Source organism: Leptonychotes weddellii, chromosome 2 (assembly GCF_054177405.1).
Source record: "Leptonychotes weddellii isolate Sample4059 chromosome 2, ASM5417740v2, whole genome shotgun sequence".
Taxonomy (NCBI): domain Eukaryota; kingdom Metazoa; phylum Chordata; class Mammalia; order Carnivora; family Phocidae; genus Leptonychotes; species Leptonychotes weddellii.
In genome coordinates, this window is record NC_138370.1 from 110,682,794 (window position 1) to 110,697,593 (window position 14,800).

General features: G+C 34.5%; 1 pseudogene; it reads right to left on the bottom strand.

The window, feature by feature from the left end:
• Positions 1-476: 476 nt before the first annotated feature.
• On the bottom strand, positions 477-546 carry LOC115939563 (U4 spliceosomal RNA; annotated as a pseudogene).
• Between the last annotated feature and the right edge of the window lie 14,254 nt (positions 547-14,800).

Below are 14,800 nucleotides of genomic sequence, written 5' to 3' on the forward strand. Positions count from 1 at the left end.
ATCTGGTCTAATGTGTCACTTAAAGATGATGTATCCTTCTGATTTTCTGTCTGAATGATGTATCCAATGACTTAAGTTGGGTGTTAAAATCCCCTGCTATTATCATATTCCTGTCAATTTCTCCTTTTAGGTTTGTTAATATTTGCATTATATATTTTTTAAAATAATTATTTATTTATTTTTAGAGAAAGAGAGAGAAGAGCATGCAGGAGTGAAGGAGGGGTTGAGGGAGTGGGAAAGAGTGGGAGAGAATCTCCAGCAGACTCCCTGCTGGGCATGGAGCTGGATGTAGGGCTTGATCTCATGGCCCTAAGATCATGACCAGCCAAAATCAAGAGTCAGATGCTCAACCAACTAAGTCATCCAGGTGCCCCTGCTTTATATATTCTGGTTCTATATTGGATGCATATATATTTGTAAATGTTATGTCTTCTTACTGGATTGACCTCTTTATTGTTATGTAATGCTCTTCTTTGTCTTTTCAATTAGCAATAATTGCACCTCGGATAAACCTCAGTGGCTACGATACTGCCACTGCGCAAAGCTGTTCTTAGTCTTTTATTACAGTCTTTGTTTTAATGTCTATTTTGTCTGAGCTGAGTACAGCTACACCAGCTTTCTTTTTGTTTCTATTTGCATGGAATATCTTTTTCTGTCTCTTTACTTTCAGTCTGTTTGTGTCTTTAATTCTTAGTAAGTCTCTTATAAGGCAGATATAAATGGGTCCTTTTTTTAAAAAAATTTATCCATTCAGTCACTCTATGTCTTGATTGAAGAATATAATGCATTTACATTTAAAGTAATTATTGATAGGTATATACTTATTATCCTATTGTTAATTGTTTTCTGTTTTTATAGTTTCTCTCTGTTTCTTTCTTCTTCTTTATTTTTCTTTGTGGTTTGATGACTTTCTTTGTGTTATGTTTGGGTTCCTTTCTCTCTTTTTTTTCCTTTTTGTTTTTGCTTTGTGGTTATTGTGAGATTTGCATATAATATCCTATGTATATAACCATTGGTTTTAAGTTGATAGGAACTTAAATTTGAGCATTTTCTAAATTTTATATTTTTGCTCCTCCTCCCCTATGTTTTATGTTTTTGATGTCATATTTTACATGTTTATTATGCATCCATTAATGAATTATTGCATTTTTCACTAATTTTGCTGCTTTTGTCTTTTAACCTTTATATTTGCTTTATAAATGATTGCTCTACTATCTTTACTATATATTTACCTTTTCCACTGAGATTTTTATTTATTTTTTTTTTAAGAGAGGTGGGGAGGAAGAGAGGGAGAGAGAATCTTAAGTAGGCTCCACACCCAGTGCGTAGCCCAATGTGGGGCTTGATCTCACAACCCTGAGATAATGACATGAGCAGAAAACAAGAGTTGGAGGCTTAACCAATTGAGCCACCCAGATGCTGTGGGATTTTTACTTTTGTAAAATCATTATTTATCTGTGCCACTACTTTTTAGCTTAAAGAAATCTCTTTAACATTTCTAGTAGGGCTGATGTAGTGGCAATGAACTCCTTTATGGTTTGCTTATCTGAAAAATCCTTGCTCACCCCTTCAATTCTGAATCATCGCTGGGTAGAGAATTCTTGGTTGGAAGTTTGGAAGTTTTTTCCTTTCAACACTTTGAATATGTCATACTGCTCCATTTTAGTCTGCATTTTTTTTTCTTTTTCTTTTTCTTCTTTGCTGAGAAAAATAGCTGATAGCTTTATGGGGTTCCCCTTGTATGTAACATTTTTTTCCTTGCTGCTGTTAAGATTCTTTCTTTAATTTTTACCATTTCGATTATAACGTGTCTTAGTGTGGATTGCTTGGGGTTCTTATTTGGATCTCTCTGGGGTTCCTGACATGGATGTCAGTTTCATCCAGATGAGGGAAATTTTTAGCCATTAATTCTTCAAATAAGTTTTCAGGTCTTCTCTCTCTCTTTTCCTTCTGTGACCTCTATAATGTGAATGTTGTTATACTCAATGTTATCCTAAAAGTCCCTTTAAGTACTTTATTTTTGTAAATATTTGTTTTTCTTTTGCCAATCCATTTGTGTAAGTTCCATTTTTTTGTCTTCCACCTCACCAATCTGTTCTTCTGCTTCATCCAGTCTCCTGTTGATACAGAACTATAGCATGGGTGTAGGCAGAGCCCTTAGTGGGACACGCTCTTCAATGCAAACAGGTTAGAGGAAGAGTTCCAAATGGCTCCCACCATTGCCAGTATTAGAAGTTATAATGAGATCACAAAATGACACTCACTGGTGTCTCTGCCCTAGAGAGAGATCCAAAAATTTCCTGCCTTTCTTGCAGATGTTTTAAGATTAATAAGTGGGTCTCCTTACCATATGGTCTAGGTGATTTTCAAACTGGTATTTTTGTGCAAGGATCCAGTGCAAGTGAATTTTTTAGTGAGCCTTGTAAAAGCAGGTTTTCTGTTACCTACAGAAATCCCTGTTTATTAATCCCTGTTTATTTTCAAAGCCAGACATTTTGGGAACTCATCTCTCCTGTGCAAGATCTAGAGGTTAAAATACTTGGTGTGGAGCACAGACCCCTTATTTATCAGGAAAAAAGTTACATATTTGTGAGATCCCTTTTGTTTGTGGATTGCCATTTTCTTGGGTGGTTTTATTGGGTTTTGTTTTGTTTTTGTTTTGGCATGAGCATGTTTCTGTCTCTCTTCCCCATTTTGATGTTGTCCTTTTATCCTTTGTTGTGGGAGTTCTGTTTATTTAGTTTTCAGGTCTCTTTAGGAGGGAATCATTTTATATGTTGTTATAAATTTTTTTGTGTTTATGGGAGGAGATGAGTTCAAGATCTCCCTGCACTGCCATCTTGAATCCCCCCAGCAACATTTGATTCTTGTGTGTAATGTTCTTCCTCACAAATCATAAAACATTTCGAATAGCTAAATTTACTTTCTTCATTTATTTATAATCCACATAGAGATATCATAGAATATATGTCATATTCAAATTGGGTAGAAATCTCAACTTTGTTAAGATGCAAATAAAATGTCCCTATTGTATTCAAGGTAAGTTGCTACACTGTCAGATGGTGCTGGGAAGAATAAATATTTGATAACACACTCCAATTAATAGGGTCAGTTCAGAACTCACACTACCTGCTGCAATCTATTGCTCAAGATAAGAATCATTAATATTAGTAAATAACTATATTGAATCATCAAAATTACAGCTGGTCTACCATAATATGGAGTAGACCTTTAATAGGAAGGAGAAAAGTCTTATAATAGAGACTAGACAAGACTCTTCCATTTTCTTCTAATAATCTTCAAGTCTCACTCTTTATTTATATTTCCATGTGGCTTGGAAGATAAAACCCAGATAAACTTTCTGCTTGTGAATTGTCATCCCCTATAAATAGAAATCAAGTTTGGGATCATGGAAAAGAAATCATAAAGTAGGCAACTTATATCTTCCTTCAGTCTAGACCATGAATAAAAGGAACATAAGGAAATTTCAAGGCATACATGCGGTCCCTCTTAATTAGCTGTGGAAGAAATAATTTACAGCTGAAACAAAATATACCCAAATACATTGAGCATTTTCCTGATATGTGGCTTTTACAACTATAAATATTGTGACAATGGAAGCAGGTGGATGGCACAGTTGATTGTATATGGGAGTTGAAGATCTTTTCTTTCTCTTTCTAAAATTGACTACTTACCTTGAATTATAAAGAGCAAAATTTGACCTTCAGCTTTTATCATAATTTAGACTCTATATATGGAAATTTGAAATCTCAGAAGCAAACCAGTAGGAAGAAAAATAAGTTAAATTTAGCAAGATTAAGATTATGGAAAATGGCTTCTAAGGATTTCTTCCATGTGGGTATCATTAAAAATCCTATCTCATTTGGACCTGGATCAGCAAGAATATCCATATATGTCCCATGGGACTGGGTCATAATTAAAAATTTGTGGTACTTTTAGAGAAGATATATGTAACTTAGTGTTTGATCTTCCTGAACAGAAGAATCCCCAGCAGCAATTGAGATGGTTCTCTATTTGTTCCCTCTTAATATCTTGCATGGACCTAGATAGAATATTTCTTGTTTTTTCCTAATAATCTCATCTATATTGATGAAAAAGAGAAGAAACATCAATCTACTTGTATATTCTAAGTATTATATCTTGTTTTGTTCAGTAAGACAACCACAAGAAAAGCATGTAGATAAGGTTTATTTCCCCAATTAATATAAACCAGTTATGTATATAATAAAGGAACCTTTTCTGTATTGAATGTGTGGAGTTTTGGAATAAATACAACAATAGAAAGAAAAAACTCATTTCTGATTTTTAAAAAAGAGGGGAGTGAGGGAGAATTAATTGTTAAAAAACAAATTACTACTACTGATTATGGAATGAGAAATTGATAATAGGGGTGTTGGGGAACACAATATGCCATAAGAGTTATCAACATTATCAATGTCCTTGTCATTACTGTCTAATCATCGATCATCATCCCTAATCTTATTTGAACTATAAGCAGACTTTACCGTGATTCATCAATCATCCCACCTCGACACACTGTCTTCACTTGACTTTCAGAAAACTTCCTGGATTTCTTCCTTTCAAATTGATGGCTGTTTTTCATCTCTCTTACTACTTCTTCTTCATCTCACTGACATCTTAAAGCTGGTGGTTTCTGGCACTCAATATTGATTCTTTCCTCCTATAAAATTCACACTTTGGTGTTTTATCAAGTCCTATAACTTTAAATATTATCTATATGCAAACAACTCCCTAATATACATCTCTAGCACAGACATCTGTCCAAATGGATATATACAAAATATCACAAAATAATATTACTGGGCCACCGGGGTGGCTCAGATGGTTAAGTGTCTGCCTTTGGCTCAGGTCATGATCCCAGGGTCCTGGGATCGAGCCCCACATCGGGATCCTGGCTCAACGAGAAACCTGCTTCTTCCTCTCCCTCTGCCTCTCTCTCTGCTCATGCTTTCTCTCTCTCTCTCTCTGTATCTCTGTGTCTCAAATGAATAAATAAAATCTTAAAAAAAGTAATATTACAATAACTAAATAATTTTCTTTTTTTAATTAGTATTTATTATTTGCTTGACTTTTTTTGTCTTTATTAATTAATTTTTTTGTTTTATTCAATAGTTTGGTGGGCATAAAGTTTGATCCAAACTTTATAATGAATGTTCTATAAATAAACAATGCCTTGCTTTTTAAAAAAGTGGTTTATGTAGATTTATTGCAACATTGATATATTTGAATTTATTATTTTATAGTCTTAGCTTGCATCTTCTATTGCAATATGTTTCTATGCCCTGCCATCATTGCAATATCCTCCTTTTGATTGTCAGAGTATTTTTTAATCTATTTTTGGTACTAGTTAGAATGCTACACATTCTATTTTTATTTTATTTTTTTATTATTATTATTTTTTAAAGATTTTATTTATTCACTCGACACACAGGGATACAGAGGGAGAGAGAGAGAGAGAGCACAAGCAGGGGGAGAGGCAGAGGAAGAAGCAGGCTCCCCGCTGAGCCAGGAGCCGGACGAGGGGCTCGATCCCAGGATCCTGGGATCATGACCCGAGCCGCAGGCAGATGCTTAACCATCTGAGCCACCCAGGCGTACCCACATTCTATTTTTAATCTTTGTAGTTATTTTAGACATTTTATAATTATTTTTTAGGTCATCAAGGTCTAAGATAATCAATATCTTTACTAGCATCCCTTAATGCAAGAACCTGAGAATACTTTAATGTCAAACACACACCTTGACATTTTTATACTGGTTTTATTATGTAGACTATTTTTTTCCTTTTGAAACCCACAGAAGAGTTAATTATATTGTTTTTATAGATTTCTCTAGATTTATGCCCTAAAGTATACCTTTCTTTGTTCTTTATTTCTTTTTGCATCTTGGAATTTTCCTTTGGTATTATTTTCTTCTGCCCACTACTTACTTAAAAATTTCCTTTGGTAACATTTCATTTGTAATAAAATCTCTATTTTTGTTTTTTGGCAAATGTCTTTTTTCACCTCATCCTTACAAAGGATGTTTGCTAGTATAGGGTAAAATATCATACCACTACTTTCTGACTTCCATTGTTTCTTTTAGAAAGCCAACGTCAGTATAATTTTTGTTCCATTGAAAATAATTTAATTTTTCTCTGATACTATTACAATCGATTTATATGATTTTTAAAAAATACTGAAATCAAAAGTGAGTTTTGTAACTTTTTAAATATCCCTATATTCCTATTTTACTAATTAACTTGGTAAGTCTTTGATACATTTTTTTTTTAAAGTACTATCCAGGCTTCCAGCTTTTGATCTGATATGTAAAGACCTTGGAAGTTGTTACTCCAAATCTTATAACAAGAAAATTTCTAAACAAACTGAAAATCAACAACTCTCCTTAGGTACATCAGAGACTTGAGAGCACAGAGCAAACTGATGCCCTGACAACTGGAGAGACAGATGAATACACAGGTCACAGCTTACCAGGAACAGAGGCCCCTGGAGCCAGAAACTGGTAGGAAATCTTAAACTAAAATTGACAAACTTCTGGAAGCTGAATGTGCACTAGCTTGATAGTTAAAAACTCCTGGGTGCCCAGTCTTAGGGGGACCACACATTTTTGTGTTTTATCTGTAGGACCAATAAGAGTCTTCATCATGGTGAAAATCAGAAAAAAGCAGATACTCTTGCACACTCAAAAGCAGGGGAGGGAAAAAGTAACCATTTGATGTAAGCCCAGGGGAAAAGTAATACTTTTGAAAAATATCCAGAGAATTTGGCTCTCCTCCTGCCCCCAAAGAAACTACTTTGCTAGATGCCAGAGCTAGACCCATGTGAGTAAAAGGAAATACCTAATTCCAGGACTTTTTGCCTTCCTATCTCTCTTGAGGGGGGTAAAAAAGCTGAGAAGCATTTGTGAAAGTTACAGCTCTAGGCCACAAACCTGGTAAAATACTTAGACCTAATTGTAGGATTATAGAATAATGTCCTCCCTCATAATTTACTACCACATCATTAGGACTCCTGTAAAACAGACAATTACAGATTTAAAAACTGCAAAATTTAGACTCTATTTAAGAATAAGCTGCTGGGGTGCCTGGGTGGCTCAGTGGTTAAGTGTCTGCCTTCGGCTCAGGTCATGATCCCAGGGTCCTGGGATCGAGCCCCGCATCAGGCCCCCTGCTCTGCGGGAAGCCTGCTTCTCCCTCTCTCACTCCCCCTGCTTGTGTTCCCTTTCTCACTGTGTCTCTCTCTGTCAAATGAATAAATAAAATCTTTAAAAAAAATAAAAGAATAAGCTGTTAAGGAAACTCAAATAATACAGGGGAGACAAAAATAAGGATACTAGAGAAAACTGAAAGATTAGATACATAGGGCTAAAACAATAAATACAACATAACTCCTATAAAACTAAAGCTTCATACTAAAGGCATATTTGCCTTAGTTCCTTTACCCAATATATCATGTCTACTTTCAACAGAAAATTATAAGGCATGCTAAACAAACAAACAAAAAAAACACAGTCTAAAAGACAAAGCAAACAAGAGAACCAGACTTGCAAATGTCAGAAGTTTGGAAGTACAACATAGGTAAGGTGAAATAACTATGATTAATATGCTAAGGGCTTCAAAGGAAAAAAATAATAAACTTTCAAGAACAGACAAGTAATAGAAACTCTAAGAAAGAAGCAAAAGGAAATACTAGATATTAAAAACTCTGTAACAGTAATGAAAATTGCCTTGATGGGCCAATCAGTAGACTTGACACAATTGAGGAAAGAATCTGTGAGCTTTATCATATGCTAATAGAAACCTCCCAAACTTTAAAGAGAAAAAAAAGAAAAGAATGGAAAAGAAATAAAGAGATCTCTAAAAACTGTGGGGCAATTTCAAATGGTGTAACATGCAGAAAAATAAGAAGAGAAAAAGGAGCAAAACAAATATTTGAAGAAATAATGACTGAGAAGTCCCTCATATAAATGCCAGACATCAAACTATAGGTATAGGAATATCAGAAAACACCAAGCAAGTTGGTGGGGCTCCTGACCAATAGAGGAACAAAGAACAAAGGTAAGAGTTTCATTGGACTTCTCTTCACAAACCAGTCAAACTAGAAGAGAATGGGGTTTTAAAGTATTGAAAGACCCAAACTACCAACCTAGAATTCTGTATCCAATGAAAATATTCTTCAAAAATGAAGGAGAAATAAAGAACTTCTCAGACAACAAAAACTGAGGGTTTTCACCAACATACATGACTTGTGAGAAAGGCTCAAAGTTCTTCAGAAAGAGGGAAAATAATATAGGTTAGAAACTCAGGTCTATATAAAGAGGTGAACATTAGAGAAGGAATAAATGAAGATGAAATACACACTTTTATTTTTCTTATCTTAATTGCTCTATTGTTCAAAATAATAACAATGTATCATGTGGTTATAGCTTATGGATGAATGAAATAAATGATGGAAATGCTTTAAAGAACAAGAGGGAGGAATTGGGGATAATCCATTATAATGTATCTGTACCATCCATGAAATAGTGTAGTGTTATTTGAATGTGAACTTATATAGTTGTAAATGTATACTGCAACCTCTGGACAATCACAATAAAAAATTTAAAAAATATAATTCATAAGCTAAGAGAGAAAATGGAATTGTATAAAGTACTCAGTTAAAATCATACAAGGCAGAAAAGAGAGTGGAAGAAAAAAGGAAAAAAAGAACATGGGCATCTAATAGAAAATAATTACAAATACTATGGCTATTAATCTAAATGTATCAATAATAATAATAAATATGAATGCCTTAGTATACCAATTAAAAGAGTGAAAAAATCAAAAAACAAAAAGCCATTTTGTCTACAAAAACCCACATTCGATATAAATACACATGTATATTAAAAATGATGGACAAAGATGTATCATTGTGACACAAATCAAAAGGAAGTAGGAGTAGCTGTATTAATTTCAGACAAAGGATACCCAGAAGAAGGAAAACAATCAGTGATAAAAAAGGCATTACATAATGATTAAAGGGTTACTTCTCTAAGAAAACATAACAATCCTTAATACATATTTAAAATTAGGTTTTCAAAATATGTAAGGCAAAACCTAATAGAACTGTAAAGAGGAACAGACAGGGCGCCTGGGTGGCTCAGTCGGTTAAGCGACTGCCTTCGGCTCAGGTCATGATCCTGGAATCCCAGGATCGAGTCCCGCATCGGGCTCCCTGCTCGGCAGGGAGTCTGCTTCTCCCTCTGACCCTCCTCCCTCTCATGCTCTCTCTCTCTATCTTATTCTCTCTCTCAAATAAATAAATAAAATCTTAAAAAAAAAAAAAAAAAGAGGAACAGACAAATCCATTAACACCCCTCTACACCAGTAGTAGATCCAGCAGGGAGAAATTCAGGAAAAATATAGCTGAAAAGAACATTATCATCAGTTAACTGGTTCTTATATTCTATATGAAACAGATACGTGATAAAAAATATATCCAAAATGTATATAAAGAACACTTAAACCTTATTAATAAGAAAGCAAACAGTCCAATTAAAAATAGGTAAAGATCTTGGGCGCCTGGGTGGCTCAGTTGGTTAAGCGACTGCCTTCGGCTCAGGTCATGATCCTGGAGTCCCGGGATCGAGTCCCGCATCGGGCTCCCTGCTCAGCAGGGAGTCTGCTTCTCCCTCTGACCCTCCTTTCTCTCATGCTCTCTGTCTCTCATTCTCTCTCTCCCAAATAAATAAATCTTTTAAAAAAAAAAAAAATAAAAATAAAATAAAAATAGGTAAAGATCTGAACAGACACATTGCTTAGGAGATAATCAATAGCAAGTAAATATATTAAAAGGTGCTCACCATGATATGACATTAGAGAATTGCAAATTAAAATAATGAGGTACCACTACATACCTATTAGCATAGCTAAAATTAAAAAAAATAACAAAAACCTGACAATACCAAATAATGGTGAGGATGTAGAGCAACAGGAATTCTTCATTGTTGGTGGGATGCAAAAAGATACTACAACTTTGTAAGATAATTTCTTACAAAGAAATTGTAAGATAGTGGATATCTTTTGGAAGATGGTTTCTTACAAAGCTAATTATAATCTTACTATATGATACAGTAATCACACTCCTGGGTATGTTCACAAATGAGTTGAAAATTTATGTAAACATGAAAGCATGAATAAGAATGGGTACAGCAGCTTTCTTCATAATTGTCAAAATTGGAAGTAACCAAGATGTCCTTCAAAATGTGAATGGATAAACAGTGATACATCCATACAGTGGAATATTATTCAGTGATAAAAATAAATGAGCTATAAAGCCACAAAAAGACATGGAATACCTTAAATGCATGTTGCTTAGTGAAAGAAGCCAATATGAAAAGACTACATGCTGTCTGATCCCAACTATATGACAGTCTAAAAAGGGCAAAATTATAGAGACAGGAAAAAAAAATTAGCAGCTTCAGGAAGGGGAGAAGGATGAAAAGGAGGAACACATGATGTTTAAGATAACGAGTGTCTTCTGTATGACACTGTCATAATGGATACATGTCATTATGTATTTGTCAAAACCCATAGAATGTACAACATAGACTGAACCCAGTTTAAATTTGGACTTTAGTTAATAATAATATGTATTGGTATTATTTCACCAATAGGAAAAAAATGTAGCACACTAATGCAGGAAATTAATGATAGTGGAATCTCTGGGCAGGAGGAAGAGGGAAGATATGAAGGAAATCTTTGTATTATCTGCTCAATTCCTGTAAACCTAAACTGCTCTAAAAAATGAGGTCCATTAATATTTTTAGTGTTATCCATATTTGATTTAAAATTTTAATTCTATTCACTGGTGGTCAGGGCAATTGGCCAATTGGCCCACCAACTACCAGAAATTGTAATGTGTGTATGTATGTTTAATATTACTATGGCTAAGAAAAATATTTAGAACTGAAGCTGACCTGCTTATAGCCAAAACTAGACAATTTCAATGGATAAAAGGTACGTGGCTAATTGCAGATCACTTTTACTGAAGAGAAAAAAAAAATTTCTATCACATAATTTTTCCATGTAATTGCCATAAAAAAGTAAAATCTTGGATAAGTCCTCTGACCCAATTAATGTTTTTGTTTTTACACAAACAATAAAATAAATTATCTTCACTATATAAAACAATTTAGAATTTGCTTCTCCTTGTATATAGAAGTCTCTGGTTTTAATAGGTCATTCTCTATCAATTATTATGTAGAATGGTTCTTTTCATATAGTTTTACAGCAATAAAACCAAAGAAAATATGCAGTGACCATTTCCTATTTAATGATAGTTGAGAAAAGTACTTAAACAGTCTAAAAAAGTTGAGAGCTGTATTTATATGCCTGATTTTAGGTGAATATTATCAAGCCTCTTCCTTTAAAGAATGGTGTCGTAGAAAGGACTAGTCTTGTTTGGGTATGTCTTTCACTACCTACGTTAAAGCCAGATGATTAGAAAGTGCAAAAATAAATTTCATTTTAGTGATCAATATACAATCAATTTCAATTTTACTTAAATGTATTCCAGTGGACTTTATAGCGTACTTTTCTTCTATCTTCAAATAATTTGATATAACACATTATTAATGTTTTACATGTTGTCATTCCCTTGCTGTTTTCCTCCCTTGTAATAACAAACTGATGAGCTCACAGTTTTCCTATGACCATGAACTAGAGCTGCAATCTATTCAGATAGTTAAAACTTTTTAAAAAGTTTTTATTTAAATTCCAGTTAGTTAACATATAGTGTAGTATTAGTTTCAGGTGTACAGTTTAGTGATTCAACACTTCCATATGACACCTAGTGCTAATCACAAGTGCACTCCTTCATCCCCCATTTAACCCAACCTCCACCCCTCCCCTCAGTTTGTTCTCTATAGTTAAAAGTCTGTTTCTTACTTTACCTCCCTCTCTTTTTTTTCCCTTTGCTCATTTGTTTTGTTTCTTAAATTCCACATATGTGTGAAATCACATGGCATTTTTCTTTCTCTGACTTATTTGCTTAGAATAATACTTTCTAGCTCCATCTATGTTGTTACAAATGGCAAGAGTTCATTCATTTTTATGGCTGAGTAATATTCCATTATATATATACACACCACCTCTTCTTTATCCATTCATCAGTCGATGGACATTTGGGCTCTTTCTGTAATTTGGCTATTGTTGATAATGCTGCTGTAAACATCGGAGTGCCTGCATCCCTTCAAACTGGTATTTTTGTATTTTTTTGGCTAAATGTGTAGTAGTGCAATTACCGGACTATAGGGTAGTTCTGTTTTTAAGTTTTTGGGGAGTCTCCATACTGTTTTCCACAGTGGCTGCACCAGTTTGCATTCCAATTAACAGTGCAAGAGGTTTCCCCTTTCTCCATATCCTTGCCAAGACCTGTTGTTTCCTGTGTTGTTGATTTTAGCCATTCTGAGGTGTGAGGTGATATCTCATTGTAGTTTTGATTTGTATTTCCCTGAGGATCAGTGATGTTGAACATCTTTTCATGTGTCCACTGGTCATCTGTATATACTCTGGAAAAATGCCTATTCATGACTTCTGCCCATTTTTTATGGGATTACTCATTTTGAGTGTGTGGAGTTTGATAAGTTTATTATAGATTTTGGATACTAACCCTAATTTGGTTTTTTTTTTTTTGCAAGTATCTTCTCCCCTCCCATAATTTGCCTTTTAGTTTTGTTGATCGTTTCTTTCACTGTGCAAAAGCTTTTTATTCTGATGAAGTACCAACAGTTAATTTTTGCTTCTGTTTCCCTTGTCTCAGGGACATATAGAGTAAGAAGTTGTTATGGCTGATGTCAATGGGTTGCTGCCTGTGTTCTCCTCTATGATTTTAATGGTTTCCTGTCTCATATTTAGGTCCTTAATCCACTTTGAATTTATTTTTGTGTGTGGTATAAGAAAGTCATCCAATTTCATTCTTTTGTATGTTGCCTTCCAGTTTTCTAACACCATTTGTTGAAGAGACTGTCTTTTTCTCATTGGATATTCTTTCCTGTTTTGTTGAAGATTACTTGACCAGAGTTGTGGGTTTGTTTCTGGGTTTTTTATTCTGTTCCATTGATCCATGTGTCTATTTTTGTGCCAGTCTTGTGGAGCTCACTGTTTAACATTAAATAATAATATTGTTCCAGAGTATTATGACTATAACAAAGGAGGAAAAAATATGAGGGCTAACATTGTTTTCCTCAATCCAAAAAGAATGCTTTATAATATAAAGATTTAAATTGCTAAACTTTTTTTTTAAATATTTTATTTATTTATTTATTTGACAGAGAGATAGAGAGCACAAGTAGGCAGAGAGGCAGGCAGAAGGAGAGGGAGAAGCAGACTCTCCACTGAGCAGGGAGCCTGACGTGGGGCTCCATCCCAGGACCCTGGGAACATGACCTGAGTCGAAGGCAGCCGCTTAACCGACTGAGCCACCCAGGCGCCCCAAATTGCTAAACTTTTAACTTAATGAAATAAATGTTTATATATCCTCAACATTCGATTTCATTATATTTAAACACTCTTTTATAAACCAATTCTCCTCAGCAATTGTCAAAATGTTTGAGTTTAGAACACTGTCATAATGAAGGTGCTGGATGCAAAGCAATGTTGCACACTACATTCCACTCCCCAATTATCTGTGCTACCCTTTTTTTTTATAGTAGATACTTCTGTCAATTTTTTTTTTTTAAAGATTTTTTTTATTTATTTATTTGAGACAGAGAGAATGAGAGACAGAGAGCATGAGAGGGAGGAGGGTCAGAGGGAGAAGCCGACTCCCTGCCGAGCAGGGAGCCCGATGCGGGACTCGATCCCGGGACTCCAGGATCATGACCTGAGCTGAAGGCAGTCGCTTAACCAACTGAGCCACCCAGGCGCCCTCACTTCCGTCAATTTTAATTTCATCTTGGCTGAAACACAAAAAGGTGTGAAGGCTAAGCAGATGTTTGTGACAAACAGAGGGACACAAAATTTATGAGAAATTTTCCAGTCTGGTAGTAGAAAGGGGAAGTAGTCACCAAACTCATTCTATTGTTCATGAGTATTATGTGCCAAACCTTTCTTATGCCATGTGGAAAATAATCCGATTTGTGAACCTAAACACCTTATAAAACATTTAACTGAATTGTCAGTATGACTGTTTGCAAGTAGCTAGTAATTGTCAGTGTACTGCAAGGATTTTCTTATTAATAATAAAAGAAAAAATATATATAACAAAATGATGAATTAGGAAATGAACAGTTTATGCTTATCTTTTGAATTGTTAAGCAGTCTTTGCCTTGAACTGAATTGTGGTCTATTCAAATGAATTTTAGGAGGAAGTCTTTATATTTTTGTGCTGTGGTGGGTTTGGTGGGGGGAGCATTTGAGTGTTTTTCTTTTTTTCTTAGGGTGACTTGTTCCTTAATGTGAATGGATTCATACCTTGAATTCAAACTTGGTAACAAGAAGAGGAGATGAGGGAGAAAGTCTTGTATTTTTCAAGTCCAGAAAAAAAAGTCTATAGTAAGTTTTATATTTCATGAGTTCTGAGAAATTTCACATGCTTTAGGGTAGAAGAATGTGGTCAAATTGCATTGCTTCGGGTATTTCTGATATTATAAATTAGGCTCAGGAAATGAAAGCTACTCAATTCTGAGATCACCTATGTTATTTTCCTTAAGTGTGTTAATTTAAGTTTAGCATACAATAGATAGAAACTTGTAGTATGGAACTCAGTCACAGAATGTA